Genomic DNA, 16,952 nt, shown 5'->3' with positions numbered 1-16,952 from the left:
AGTGTGTGAACTATTTTATATATTTTATATAACATTTAAATTTTGCACATTAAATACATAATATAAATTGGTTCAAGTTTTTGACCATATTTTTGAAAGCTAAATTACTGCTTAATTTCAAGACGGGTCAAGTTTTTAACAGTGTTACCAGAGATTTAAATTGACATAAAACAAGTAAAAAAACAGTACACACTAGTGACACATCAAGTTTTTGGTGTCGTTGTCGGGGAAGCTTCGGGAAGAAATTTAGTAAGAACTTTAGGAGAATTTTAATTAAACCTGTAAGACTTGAATTTGGAATTTATAATATTATTATATAGTGTGTTTATAATAATAATATAGAATTGATGTGATTTATTTCAATTTTATAAAATTCTGTACCTTAAATAAATCCTTGTCATATTAGTTAAGTCTTTAGATTTGTATGCGTAGTTCAGGAGCTATAAACCTTGAATTTTGCAAGTCAGATTTGGAGAGAACTTTTGGGAGAGATTTGAAAAGACTCCATGAATTTAATGTAGAAATGACGGATCAACGAGATAATGAATATTCAGATTTGAATTATAATGCTAGTAGCTTTGAAAGAGTAAATCCTAGGAGAGTGTGGCAAATTTTTAAGAAGATATGCTTACAAGTTTAATTTATCAGGTTGCAGATATTGAGGGGAAGTAGATATTGAGGGGAAGTTGGATCAATACATAGAAAGATATAATCAAGGAACCTCAATTATTAAGGAAAGTTTTTTTGGACAATGATTGAGCTTAACTATTTTGAAATTAGCCATGAGATATACAATCCTTATTTCGATTATTACAATCCAGGTTGGAAAAATCATTTGAGTTTTAAATGGAATAATAATTTTGGAGGAAAATACCAATTTTGGGAAGATAATCAATTTAATCAGACATGTAGTTGGAATAATCATGTCAATTATAATAATGAACTTTCTTTTCCTCTTAATTTTAACTTCAACCCCAAAAATGAGGAGAAGGATTTATTAGAAGAGGTTGTTATTCAAATAGAGAGTGAGTTGGAGTGTCAAGGGACTGCAATAAGAAATATGGAAAACCAAATAGGGCAGATTATTAACTCAATTAATAATCATCCTCAATTTAACTCCAACCCACAGGATGATGGGAAGATGTTAGAAGAGGTTGTGATTCTAATGATAAGACAGTTGGAAAATCAAGAGGTTGCAATAAGGAATATAGAAAACCAACTGGAGCAGATTATTAATGCAATTATCAGTTACCCCTCAGAGATTTTACCTAGTAACACTGAGATAAACCTTAAAGAGATGAATGATGAGAAATTTAAAATTATCGAACAAATATTTAGAAGAGAATATTTAGATATGTTTCAAAAGAACTTTGAGTTGAGAGATGAGAATAAGGAGTTTGAAAGGCCAATGGAAGAAATTCTTAAGGAATTAGAAAAACCTATTTCCTCAACTAAAATAAATATAGAAAGACCACCTCTACCATTTACTCAGGACAAAGGGGAAGAATTGAAAGACAACCATGAACAAAAGAGTAACCTAAAAGAATTTGATCCAAAATTTGATTTATCTAAAGACAATCCAACCCAAAATTTGGGAGATCATGCAATATCTTATAAAGATCCATTTCTTATAAAATTTAAAGATGATATTAATATCAAAATTAGGAAAATTATTAGAAGAATATTGGATCTAGGAAGAAATATGAGAAACAAGGATATGAATCAATCTGAAAAGGAAGAGCTGAAAGAAAAAAATTCAAAATTTCAAAATACATTTCTTTCTTTTGAATTCAAAAGAGTTGACTTTTAGATAGAATTTTGGAGGGAAGTTTTAATTCTTTTTGGAGGGAGGCAGCCTTTTATAAAAGAGAGGGGAGTCTAGGCCTTGAAGAGGAGTTGTGGGTGTGAGTTGTGTGTGTGTGTGTGTGTGTGTGTGTGTGTGGCGTAAGAGTGAGAGGAAGGGCTTGGAGATTTTCTTCAAGGATTGTAAGAGGAGAGGGAAGGTGATAGAGTTTAGAAGGTGACAGTTTTCTTCTTCATTACATTTTAAGGAGAGAATTGAGAGTACTTGTAAAGAGGGAACTTCTAGGGATTTGCTTGGGAAGGATTGTGAGATAAGTTGTGTTCTTTTATTTGTTTATTTTGTAAACTTATTTTTATATATGAAATTCATGTTTTGTCGTATCATTCTCATGAATTCTCAGTAGTCTTCTTTATCCATCTTCCTACTTTGAGATATGGTTTTGTAAATAATTGATTTTGTTTTATACAGTTTTAAATGTCAATAATTTATGATGATTCAAACTCCGATCTTCATTTACTTTTCACTCTGATCAATTGAAATGTTAAAATATATTGAAAAACATATGTTCCGAAAGGGCTATGATTTCTACAACATGGGGGAGAATCACATTTGATTTTGATGCAAGAGTATGACTCCATTTGGGGCAACTTATTTGGTGCGGGGCATTTTGAAAACGCACCTGGCCTATTTGGGTAAACTGCGTTTTGGCAGCTTATGCATTTCAAAATGCTGAAAACAGCTTTTTCACACTGCACCTAACTAAGTGCGGTGGCAGCTTTCTAGCAGCGGTTTGACTTTTCCAAAAAAAATAAAAATTTGTAATAGCTACCGCTCCTAGCTTATTAGTAGATTATTTTTAATCAGCTTATTAGCAGATTATTAAATAAGCTGCAGCTGCTCCACGCAGACCCTATGTCATCCATGGAATTGAGTGCAAATAAATAGGGAAATATACTTTGTTGGATGCAGAATTAAAGATTTTAAGGTGATATATTAAAATCCCCAATTTGGTCCAATTGATTGGAAACTGATGCGAGATTGTTAGCCTTCAGCTGAGGGAGTAGTGAGAGCTCTGGAGTGGCAGTCGATATCCTCTCAGCCTAACCACTAAATTAGGGACCAAACTCTGGATTAATCAAGGTTCTTTATAGCACTCAGAAGAGGGTAAAGAATAAGATTGCTCCAATTTAGCACAAAATAATTTTTATATTTTTTTAAATGATTTTAATTTCGTTACAATCTATATACTCATTGTAAAGGGGAAAAAGCTTTCTTAAATTTGAACTCTTCTTCACAAAACTTTGTTTAGTCTTAGTAAATTTAATTTTAAAGTTTAGTAAATAATTTAGTAAACTTAGTTCTTTTAGTTACATTTCTGTTATTATTCATTAAGCACATCTTAACTTTTCTTTCTTGCTTTAATTTTATAGTTTGAATATTGTGATTTATGTTATTATCATATGAATTTCCATTTTCCAAACTAAGACATGATAGTAGTAGACTAGAATTAGCCTCAGGGATTTCTTACTGCGCTTCTCTGTGGGATCGATACTGAGGTTTTTAAAGAAAGCCCTATATTACTTGAAGTGATACGTTTACTTGCGTTGAACTCTTAGTGTGTGAACTATTTTAAATATTTTATATAACATTTAAAATTTTCACATTAAAGACGTAATATAAATTAGGTCAAGTTTTTTGTCATATTTTTAAAAGCTAAATTCCTGCGTAATTTCGAAATGGGTTATGTTTTTGACACTGTTACCAGGGTTTTAAAATGACATAAAACAAGTAGAAAAATAACACACACTAGGGGTGCATAAGGAGACTAATGGAAAATAGTCTCAAAGGAACCTACGTGTCTGTAAATCAAATCAAGCAATGAGCACTGTCTTACTCTCCAGTGAACAACGTTCTTTACCGTAGGTCTTTTGATCAGTTGTGGCTACAATGCCTAAGTAAATCTGAACCTTAAGACATTTTTAAAGAAGTCCACTTAGGCCTTTGCGGTGCACACCAGTCGGGGCCAAAAATAAAAATGAAAATAAAAAGACTTGGATACAATTGACAAAAAATAATGATAGATTGCTTAGAAGTTGCCAAGAAATGTCATCAGTGCCAGATGCGTGGGGTGGTTTTACACTAACCTCCAAATGTGCTACACCCAACAATTATGTCGTGGTTGTTTGAGTGTTGAGTCAAACACAAAGAGAGCCCTAAAGACCCTCCATCCTCCAGAGGCCACCTGCTTATTCTTATCGCTACATACTACTTCTCCAAGTGGGAAGAAGCACTCAGAGAAGTGAAGGCAAATCAGATTCTCTAGCTCTTTAAGACACAAATTGTCCACAGAGTCAGAGTTCATCGAAGGATAATTTCAAATAACGAGACAACTTTTAAGAACACAAAAAAAGCAATTTTGTTCAAAGACATGGGATAAATTGAAAATATTTGACAATCTATGACCCTAAAGCCAATGGTTTAGCTAAAGCTTTTAACAGGAATTTGGTTCAAATGTTGAAAAAGACATTGACTGACAACACGGGGTAATGACACAAATAGAAAAATTTATCACCTTAACTAGTACGTGACATACCTAAAATATGTTACTTTTATTTGCACATTTAATGCATATTTTTAATGATATTGCGCTTTAATGAAATGTATTTTTGATGTTTTTGGGTGTACGTACACTAAATAGAGCAAATAGAGTGAAAATAGTGCAAATTGGAGTCAAATGAAGCAAAAAAGCCAATGCTGATATGACACCTAGGCGCCATCCAACAGATAGCCTTGCGCCTAGGCGCCAGGATTTGGCTTCTAGGTGCTAGAGGCGATTATCTAGAAGATCCATTGACTTTGGACAAATTTTGATAAGGTTCTTGAAGAAACTCTTAGGGATTTTGAGAGCTCTATTTAAATAGACTTCTGGAGATTCAAAAGAGAAACTTTTGGGGGAAGAAAAGGGAGTCTTCTGTAGAGAAGTGAATACTTCTTAGAGAGGAGAAAACCTTGGATGCTTGCTTGGATTTGGAGGAGAAGAGGAGAAGTGAGAGATATCTTATTCACAACAGATTTTGTGTAAGTTTAGAGTGGAATTGTAAGGAGAGTGAGTGATTCAAAGAAACTAGAAGGATTCCTTTAGAAGGAGTTTAAGAAAAGTTATGTATTTTGTTTATTTTACTTTGTCTTGTATTGTAAACTTTTTTTTATTTAAAAATCTAAGTGTTGTTGTTTCTTACTCATGAGATCTGAGTAGTTTCCTTTTTCTTTCTCTATGCAATGAGGAATAATTATGTGTAGGAATGTAGTTTAGTCGAAGTGATTTTAAAATTCCATAAACTGTGATGATTTGATCTCTATGCTTAATTTACTTATCAATCTAACCAATTGATTTGTTAAAATATGTTGTAAAATGTAGTGACCAAAATGGGCTATGTTGCAACATAGTAAGAATCACATTTAGTCTCATGGATGAGAATGTAGTCCCTGGGATTAAGCGCAAATAAATAGAGAAATAAGTTTTGATGGGTGTAAAATTAAAAATTTTAGGGTGACAGACTAAAATCTCTAACTTGGACTAGATGTTTGGAAACTAAAGCAAGAAGTTAGCTCTTAGGTGAGGGGAAAGGGAACTCTAGAGTGAGAGCTAGTATCTTCCCAAGCTCTTAGGTGAGGGGAAAGGGAACTCTAGACTGAGAGCTAGTATCTTCCCAGCCTAACCACGGGTTTAAGGACCAAACTTTGGATCAGCCAATGTTCTTTATGTACTTGATAGAGGGTAAATAATTGAATTGCTTCTATTTGGCATAATACCTTAGTTATATGTAAAATTAATTTCCTATACTAATTATAAACTCATTGCAAGGGGAAGGATGTTTTATACAAATTCGAACTCTTCATACTTTGTTAGTTTAGAGTAGTGGTAACTTTACATTTAAAAACCTTTTTAGATTGTCCTGCATTTACATTTTGCATTTTCTTAACATACTTAACATTCCTTTAATTCTATAGGATTAGATATTACATAAGAACTTGCAATCATTTACTATATAAGTTTTCTACAATTTAAAAGTAGGTTTTATTAAAGTCAATTTTACAAGAGTTTTGGTTATCTCTGTGGGATCGATACATATACTTGTGTAGTAAACCTAGCGAGCAAACCATTTTATTATCTTTATATACTATTTAATTTTGCACACTCGCCGGTGAATATAAATTGGGTCAAGCTTTTGGCCATATTTTTGAACTTAAATAATTGCATATTTGCAGGTCGGGTAAGTACATCTTCTATAACCTCCTTAGGATAAGTGATTGATTGATCCGCTACCTGAAGGTTTACAGTTGTGGGAGAAATCTATCCTAAGCCTAAACTTCTGAATGTAGATAAAGGCATGAGGTTAATGCTAGCTTCTAAATCGCATAGAACTATTCTACAAAATATTTCTTCTATAGCACATGGAATAGTAAGGCTACCAAGATCTTTAAGTTTATGAGGAAGCTTTTTCTGTATTATTGTGCTGCACTTCTCACTAAGGTCAACGATTTCGTGATCTCCAAACTTCCTTTTCTTATTTAAGATATCTTTCATGAACTTAACATAACTCGACATTTTCTCCAACGCTTCAACAAAAGGAATGTTTATTGTAAGCTTCTTAAATATATTCAAAAACTTCAAAAATTGTTGATCCAACTTCTGTTGTCTAATTCTCTGAGCAAATGGAGGTGGCGATTTCTGTAAATTGATCATAGTCGGAGAGATAAGTTTTTCCATATCCTTAGGAATATTTTCTTCATGTTTTACAATATCTTATATCTCTTCAACTTCAATCTCTTTTTGAATTCCAACGTTTAATTCCCTTCCACTCCTAAGTTTGACAGCTTTGACTTGTAGTTTATTAGTCTCTTTAGGGTTTATCTTAGTATTACTAGGAAGAGTTCCTTGAGTCCTATTGTTAAGGGAGTTAGTAATTTTTCTAGTTGATTCTCAATATTTCTAATTGTTGCACTCTGACTTTGCAATTGATTCCCCATTTGTAACAACACTTCTTCCATAGACAACTTCCTCTCCTTAAATTGTTGATTATTATTAAGGCCAAATGGATAAGAAGGTCTATGGTTAGTACCACCCTGGTTGTTCCAAGTTTTCTATAAGGTTAGTTTGATTGTTTCCCCAATGTTGATTTCCACCACCAAATTTATTATTCTAGTTAAATTTAGTGTGGTTCTTCCAATCTGGGTTATGATAGTTAGAATATGGGTCATTGGGTCTATTATTAATTGCATTTAAAGTGTCAAATGATTGTGATTGTGAATCAGTTATTTGTCCCAATGAGTTTTCCTCAATCATAAAATGTGTTTGAGGTAAGTTCATTCCGAAATGGTCTAACTTCCTAGATATTGTGACAACTTGTGAAGCCAAAATAGAGATTACATCAGTATCATTAACATTGGCTACTTTCTTAGGGTTTACCCTTTCAGATGGCTATTGAAATTTGTTCACAGCCATCTCTTCAATTAAAGAATTTGCTTCATCAAATGGTTTTAACATTAATGAACCATTAGTAGCAGCGTCAATGATAGATATAAGGATTTTACTAACCTATTATAAAATGTTAAAATAGTAACCAGTCTGGCAAATCATGATGTTGACACTTTCTAAGGAGTTCTTTAAATCGTTCTCATGATTCGTATATTGACTCACCTTCATACTATGTAAATGAGGTAATATCATTTCTAAGCCTAACAGTCTTTGAAGGGAAAAGTACTTAGCTAGGAATTTCTGAGTTAATTCTCCCCAAGTTCTAATAGAGCCATGTGTTAATGAGCTTAACCACATCTTAGCTTTATCCTTAGAGGAAAAAGAAAAATTTTAACTTTAACAACATCATTTGAGACACCGTCATATACTTAAACATAGCAAATAATTATAGAAATTTAGCTCGGTGTAAGTTTGGATCCTCAGATGGAGTTCCCCCAAACTGGTTGTTCTGTACTATTTGGATTATAGTGGGTTTCAACTCAAATGAGTTAGTCGCTACAACAAGAGTTTGTATATTAAGGTGAATTTCTTCTGTTGCAGCGTTTGCATAATCCTTTAAAGGTCTTTGTACGTGATAATAGCCATTTTCAATAGTTTGATTATCTAAGTTGTTATGTGATATGTTCACCATTTCTTTTAAATTGTAAAGTTTTTTCTTTTTTTGAATTTTTCTTATTGTTTGTTCTAACTCAGAATCGTAAGGTACTAAACTTTTAAATCCTGAACTACACATACAAAAGTAAAAGTTTAGAAAATAAAATTAACAAAATCACTCAAAAATATTATTAACACACAAATAATCACTTATTCAGGTAAACAACATTATAATTTTCCTAAAATAAGTTTACAGTTCAATTAAAATTTTTTAAGTAAAAAATTTTGTTGCTTCCCCGACAAAGGCGCCATAAACTTAATCCTGGATGCAATTTGTGCATGCTTGGTGTGCAATTACTTCAATTTCATTCTCAGCTAATGGTGCCAAAAACTTGACCCCCACTGCTCGTATGTGCTTGCACCCTTAATTCTCTACTGAGTGCTATTTAACAAATAGTTTTTTGTTTTTCTCCACAAGTCAATTTTACACACTCGGAATCAAATGTTTATAAATTTATAAGTAGTTTTGTGACAAATAGAAGCAAACATATTCCTTACCCTCTTCAGAGTGCATAAAAAACATTGACTAACTTAGAGTTAAATTCCTAAATCCTTGGTTATGCTAGGTAGGTTCTAGCTTGTCACACTAGAGTACCCACGTAAGTCCTCAATTGGGGCTAACCTAGCCTCAAGTTCTAAACCCTAGATCAAACTGGCAAAAGTGCTAGCCTGTCACACTAGAATCCCCAATTTACACCTCTATATCTATTTGCAATCACCCAAAGATAACTTTTTCTTCATCCTAAATGTTAGTGTGGTAATTACTAATTGAGGAAATTCATAGCCCTCCCGGGTCATTACGTTTTCACAATATGTTTTAACTTATGAATTGAAGAAATTCCATAAGTAAATTAAGCATCAAGTAATATACCATCACAATATTGAAATAAAAGCAGTTCTAAACAATTCTAATCCTACACATGATTGTTTCTCATCACAAGGAGAAAGATAAAAAAACTACTCATATTTCATGGGAAAAATACAATAACACATGGATTGATATTTAAAATCAGGCTTAAACAATAAACTTTAACAAACATAAACAAAAATACAAAACACTTATCTCAAACTCCTCCCCAAGTAAAGATTTTGAAGTTCCTTTGTCTCTTCCTCTCTTTAACAACCTTTCTACACACATCAACACTCTCAATAACAACCAATAACAACCCCTCTATAAACACTTTTTTTACTTGAAGAGACACCTTCTTATAATAACCTATGAAATCTCAAAGATTCACTTTAGAAGCCTCTCAAAATTTGTCCAAATACATTGTATCTAAAAAAAATTGATTTTGGTGCCTAGGAGCTAGTCCGGGCGCTTACGCTTCAGTCTTCTAGAAGCTTGAAGTAACTGTCTGGCGTCTAGACGCCTGATTCTAGCCTCATGGCGTCGGGCTCTCTATTTCATGTATAGGGTATGGTGCCTAGGTGTCAGTTCACTTTGTGCTCCTTTGCTCCATTTGATCCTTTTTTGCTCCAAGACTCTGGTTTTGCTCCTTTGCTCCATTTGACCAGGTTTGTAGTCCAAAACTCCATCTCTTGTACCTAAAACCAAAAAAATGCAAAATATCTTTCATTAAAGTGCAATATCATAAAAATTTAGCATAAATGTATATAAAAAAAATAACACATTTTTAGGCATGTCATGCAGCATTCAGTAAGTTATAGAAGTTTTGAGATTCGTTATTCAGTGTTTCAGGTTCGTGTTGAACACTCACAATAAATTGAGCTCATCGAGTATCATGAACCATTTCTTTATATGTGCCAAAATCAATTTTTTCTGCAAAGGGGCATAACTTGTCGAGGCACGTCCTTGATCGAACTGAACTTCAGAATCTTGATCACCATGTGTAGTCCAATACCAATAACTATGTTGAAATCCCTTGCGGCAAAGATCCAACTTAACATCTTCTTCGGGTGAAAAAAGTGCTTTATTATTGTGCTTCATACAAGGACACCAGAAATAACTCTCAGAATGATAGATGGGCAGCTGTGATGCTACCTGCATGGATCAATGCCATTCAATAGCTCATCTGTGAGTCCTTTTCATTTTGAATATAATCTCTTATACTTCGAAGTTCTCAACTTACGAATATTCATAGGCAGCATAGATGTAGTTTTAGAGATTGGTGCAACTACTACAAAAATAAACATTAATTAGTCCTTACTTACCAATATGTATATTGAATGATTAAGTTTAGTAATTCTTAGGAGCTAATTCTAATAAAAGGAAATGACCCCAAGAACCTCTTTTAAGTAGCTTATTTTATTTGGTGAAGTAGAGACTACTTGGTCAACCAGATATAAGACACTTTTTTGAAGTAATTTATTTTTCAAATAATAGACTCGACACATTCCTCTATTTCAAACAAACAACATGAATTCTACTAATAACATTCCCATCTATATCACAACAAGAGCAGATGCACTCTTCCAGTTCAACAAACAAACTTGAACTCTACTAATAGCATCCCCATCAATATCACCTTCACTTTGAACATTAGACCAGATCGATGCATGCTTTCCTCCCCTTCAACCAACTAACTCTAATTCGACTAATAACAAATTCCCTATATCACCATCAATTTTTACATAATACCACTGAATTCTTATTTATAAACATATCTAACATAAAAAATTTCAATTTTTACAACCATACCACATTACCAATGTATGAATTTCATACATAGCACTCAACTCTTATGTATGTACAAACCTAACACCTAAACTTCAATTTATACATGCATACACCTAAATTTCAATATTTACATGCATACAACATAACTCTTATGTATATACATACCTAACACAACAACTTCAATTTATACATACATACCACATTACCTATGCATTTAAATAATACATACACTCACTTCTTATGTATTTACAAACCTAACACCTAAACTTCATGCATTCTACTGAATTCTTATATATATACATACCTTACACCAGAACTTCCATTTATACATACATACCACATTACCTATGCATTTAAATAATACATACACTCACTTCTTATGTATTTACAAACCTAACACCTAAACTTCATGCATTCTACTGAATTCTTATATATATACATACCTTACACCAAAACTTCCATTTATACATACATACCACATTACCTATGCATTTTATCAATAAATATCACTCAATTCTTATGTATATACAAACCTAACGCCTAAACTTCAGTATTTACATGCATACCACATATAAATGAAAATAGTGGTACAAATAGACTCACATTCTTCAATGCTTTCTCATTAGAGGGATTTTAGTCGTCTCTGTAAGCTCAAAATGCCAGATGTCATTACCTTCGTAGCTAGCTTTATTGACGACTGTATTAAAAAAAACTTCGTTGGGGGAAGGGACTGTTTTGAGCGAAATTGAAAAGGAGAAGGGGAGTGGAGAGGGGGAGCTCAGGTGGGTTTCCAGTAGAAGAAAAGACCAAACAGGAGCGCGCGGGATGGGGGAGAAGAAATAAAATTTAGGTGCGTAGGTTGAGTTTATTAGGTCATTTGCGTCGGATTTCTGTCTAATTTGCCTCGGAAATAGTTCAAAGCTGATTAGAAAAAAAATTCTTTAGATTTCCGTCTAATTTGCGTCAGAAATAGTTTGAAGCTGATTAGTAATGGTTTGCGTTGTTTTTTTGAACGCTAATTTGATGCAAAATCTGTACGCCAAAATAGCTTTCGCCATTTTTAGAGTACTTTATCTGTCGAATTTTTTGGCCCACAGTGGGTGCAAAATCCGATGTAAATAATAAAATTTATTATTCGCCGCTTAACAAGCTTCTCCTGTGATGAACCTTTAAATATATTTTTATAGATATTGGAAAATATAGTAGTCAGTTACAATGAATAATCAATCAACACATCATACTAATTGTTTCAGAGCCTCTTTTCTGATCTTATCCTTTCTCTTGTGGAAACTTGTAACAATGTCCCATCCAAGGAAAACATATCCTAGAATTTGGCAGGTACAGAAAATCGCAGAATGCCTACTCGTGCGGTGTCGGTTCAGGACTGTTAAAAATTTTACAAAAAAATGTATTTCAGGCAGTTCAGATCGGACACCGCAAGCAAGTTTGAGTGCGGCGTCTGTAGGCAATAAGCGCTAAGGAGCATATTTATGTTTGTATCTCATTTTTAGTGAAAAAAATAATATAGAAGAAATGAGCTATCCGATATTCTTTAAATAAATTTTAGTAAGGTTTTGTTTTTCACTTCAACCAAACACAAAAAAAGAGTTATAATACATTTATTTATATTAATTTACATCATAAATACTTCAAACCAAACAGCCCTTAAAGATTCAACTAAATCATTAATCATGAGGGTAACATCACACTTTCTTTAACAAGTTGCATTATAAGCTATAAATGGAACTCATATCTAATTTTCTTAAGCAACGTAGTTATTTATGTATGTATGCAACAATTTTAATAATCATTACAATTTCTTAAAATTATAAAAAAAAAGATATAAAAAATTGTTTTAACTAAATTAAATATAAGATGCTTTCTAGTAATTTTTTACCTATCCGAGCAAAAAGCTGATGCTCTTTGTTTATTTTATTCGTTGATTTATTTTGTTATTTGCTTTTTTGATTTGTTTCTTTGTTTTTTATTTATTTTTTTTATTTTGCGTTGTCGTCATCTTTTTTATTTTTATTTTTATTTTTTTTTTGTGTGTGTGGCGTTGCTTATGGAATTATGCAGGCTTTATTAATCAGGATTCTGTCCGAACAGGCCTGACAAAAACTTAAAATTTTAGCTATATATGTTGGGTTTATTAGATTATAATAAAATGATTGGTTTTAAAATATACAAAAGAGAAGTACCATATTATAATTGTTGCATGCGGACATACATTAATGTCCTAGTTTTTCACGGGAGTTCCGATGAACATGCAAATAAAGGAGCTTGTAGGGAAACTGTAGAAGTTTCAATGTGAAAAACTCTAAATTGGAAAAATCTTCGGGCCTAGCTTAGTAAAAATGATTCTACTGTGCTGATATAGCTTATAAGATTTAACCTAAACTTGAATAGCCAGAAGCAATATTACATAGGTGGTGGTTATCAACGAGACTTCCAGTAGGAGAGTGGTGGGATATGTTAAGGATTTGTCGACAACCTAACTACTAGGAAGGAAGTCCGGTGATAGACGTCGTGTGTCATAAGTTTGGATGCAAGTATTATATCGGTAGTTGTGACCTATGGTTTTGGTCTGGCTGAGGCGACGATGGTGTTCGTCTAGCAAAGGTCTGGAGCTAGTAGTGTTCGGACAGCTGTGGTCCAACAACATCAATGATGACAGCGATGCAGTAATGATTCGACGGTGGTGGCAACCAAATGTCGGTGGCCCAAGCACCAATGGTGGTCGGTGATGGCGATGAACCAACGATGATGCTGAGGTTATGATAACGGTAAAGGTGGGCAGCAGTGGTTTGGTGGTGGTTGCGACCAGATGGAGGCAACGTAGCGGTGATGACTGCGACATCCAGACAGCGACCCAACGACAATGACTGTGGGTTTCAACTAAGTGTGGACCCGAACGTTGTTGATTCAACGACGTCGATAGTGGTAGTGGGGTAACAGTGGTCTCATGATGGTGTTGGTTCGACGACATTTGCTCAGTAATAATGAAGGTGGTAGTCGAGCAACAGTGGTCAATGATCGTCTTATGGTGCGCGCACGTGTGTATATATAGATATATTAGTGTATACATATGATTAAAAATGATTTATATATGTATGATATTATTATTAGTATGTGTGTTTGTGTGTGTCTATATATATATATATATATATATGATGTGTGCTTGAAAATGCGTGTCAAGCCCGTAGGCCAAAAAAAGCCCGTAGGACAAAATATTAAGAGTAATGAGAGTTATAAAGATGAGAGTAAGTGGGTCTCTAGAAACCACAACGTACTTATACAAATCCTCCAAAACATAAAAAATCTCCAAAAAATAAATGTATACCTACAAAAAAAGTAGTGAGGAACTCCAAAAAAAGAATGTACTCATAAAGCTAACACACCCGAGGTGCCAAAGCAAAATAACACCAATATGCAGCCGCAAAAAACCTCGATACCACCTACAATGACACTCGCGATGAAGGCTAAATAATACCAACTGTTTCTGCAGCTAGCCCCAATACTACCATGGTACCATCACAAAAAACACTAGCATTCAGCTGACGAATAACCCCAAAAGCAAATAACATGGATAAGCCCAACAACACCGCCTAAATAGTATCTGCATCAAATACAACCAACAAGAGCACCTGCGGTAAGACCAATACTATCGTGATACTGCCTTTAATAACACCAATGTCAAAAGGCCAAATAACACCAAGAAGACGTCGTGGTCATTCTCAATACAACCGTAGTTCCACCACAATACCACCCGCGGTCAGAAGGCCAATAGCTCCACATGACAAATAACACTAGGATACATTCCCAATAATATTAATGCAACTGCGGACCCCAATACAACCTTATAATAACTACAATAACCAACAGACAAAAGAACATAAAAGGTGTGAGAATTTTGCTTCAAATAATCTCCCCCAACTAACATTTTGTAATGATGGTAGTAAATATGTTGGGACAAATGTTAAGATTTGGCATTCCTTATGATGATTTTATCTTTTTATTCCTGTAAAAAGGGATATTAACAATGTGGTTTAACTATTCAGGATTTACTAAGGAATTTAAAGTTCTGCAACACCATTGGTTCTCTTCCTAAAAATTAGCTACTTTAAGGTTGGATGTGGATTGATTTTGTTGTTGTTGGATCAGTTTTCCCTCCACTACCCAATAATCTAGCCAGAAGGTCTTTTGACCATTTCCCTGTTCCCAAGTAAGTAACTCTTCAACTTTTTTTCCTAATCTTTATTATATTAACCTAGATTTTGGAGTCCCCCTTCCTCTTGTGACATTTGTAGGGTGCTTCTCCTTGCAGTATTTGCCCCACATGAATCTAGCCCAGAGACATTCCTGTTGTCATAATCTGATCCAAAGTTTGCAAAATAATAGTGCTGAGCTGTTTAAAGCCTTTAAAGCCTAGCCCTCCTGCTATCTCAGGTTTACACGCTTTCTGCTAGTTTACCCAATGCATTTGCATTCTTCGTCCAACCCATAAAAAACTGTTAAAACTTCTTTCTAATACCAACTGTGTACTCATCTTCATAGTTAGTCATTTGCATAATATAAGAGAAATGCTTTGAAGATGTATTTTAACAAGATGATTTTTCCTCCATTGGATAAGAATGAAGTTTTCCAACATTTCAATTGTTTTAATTTTACCAATGATTACATCATATTGGATTTTTCTGGTTCTGCCTTTCATAAGATGTACACCTAGGTATTTGAATGGGATGGAGCCAATGCAAAAGCCGGTGAAGTATTTTATCTAGTGTTTAAAATGGGCCTTGACTCCCTTGTTGAAAATAATACTGCATTTATCCTTGTTTAAACACATCCTTGAGCTTTTCTGAAAATTCATCAGACATTTGTGAATGGCTTTGACAGCTGGTTTAGAAGCATTGGAGAAGAGGATCACATCATCTGCATAAGCCATGTGGCTTATCATTATATTGGATTTATGGTTGTATCTTGTGCAAGAAGAATCAAGATGAATATGGTTCAACATTCTTGAAAGATAAACAAAGGCCAAAATGAAGATGGCTAGAGATAGTGGGTCCCCTTATTTGACCCTCATATAAGATTTGAAGAACACATGAGTGACAAAGGCCAAAATGAAGATGGCTAGACTTGTTTGACCCTCATATAAGATTTGAAGAACACATGAGTATGCCCATTGATTAGAATGGAATTTTCCTTGTTTGATAGTCACCTCTTGATTAGATTACAAAAGTTAGTTGGGGGCCCTCTAACCATAATTATATCAGCAATGAAATCCCACCTGATGATGTTATAGGCCTTTCTTAGATCTAACTTATAGATTAAGTTGCCCCCCTGCATGGTTTATCTAGGTCAATCAACATCTCTTGGGCTAGTAACACATTATACGTTGGCTGATTAGCACTGATCAGATTTGGTAGAAGGGGGTGTAAACAAGGATTTTACTGATGATTGTAGTGATTACATTAGTCAAACTAATAGGTTTAAGATGCTCCCATCTCCTTCTTTCTTTAGTTTTATGGGTAAGTGCTATGGTGGAGGCACAAAAGTAATTGGGAGGGTCAACACCCTTGAAGATGGTCTGCATTGCCATAATTACCTCATTTTTTACTGTGTTCCAGGACTTCATATAAAAGTCAGATGAGAACCCATCTGGGCTAGCTGTTCTGCTACTATCAATTGAATTAAGAGGCATCCAAATTTTCTCTTCATGAGGGATGAAAGTAATATTTTTTATTTTTAGTATAGTCTCTTTAATTGTTAAACAAATCCTGAGTAATCTGAAGTCTTTCCTTAGGAGGTTGAGTTAACAGATTTTTGAAGTAATCCAGTACAACGGTGGTAATCTCATAAGACTTGGTAATCCACTAACCATTAGTGTTACATATTTTTTTAATTGCATTACATTTTCTTTTATAATTAATGTAGGCATGGTAGTATTTTGAATTCCTGTCACCATCTATAATTCTAACAACAACAGTTTTTTTCTTAAGAAATGTTTCCTTCTAAGAAATACTATTGAGCATATTTTCATTAGCTTCAAATAAGACAAAATCTTCCAACCTTTTATAATTAATGTAGGCATGGTAGTATTTTAAATTCCTGTCACCATCTATAAATCTAACAACAACAGTTTTTTTCTTAAGAAAGGTTTCCTTCTAAGAAATACTAGTGAGCAGATTTTCATTAGCTTCAAATAAGACAAAATCTTCCAACGAACATCTTTCAAATTCCTTCTCCAACCTTTTTACATCTTTTTCAGATTGCTCAACCTTATTAAAAATATCTCCAAAGCAGTCCAAGTTCCA

Source organism: Phalaenopsis equestris, unplaced genomic scaffold (genome assembly GCF_001263595.1).
Source record: "Phalaenopsis equestris unplaced genomic scaffold, ASM126359v1 Scaffold000129, whole genome shotgun sequence".
Lineage (NCBI taxonomy): Eukaryota > Viridiplantae > Streptophyta > Magnoliopsida > Asparagales > Orchidaceae > Phalaenopsis > Phalaenopsis equestris.
The sequence above is the reverse complement of the archived record's forward strand: the minus strand, read 5'-3'. Positions refer to the sequence as shown.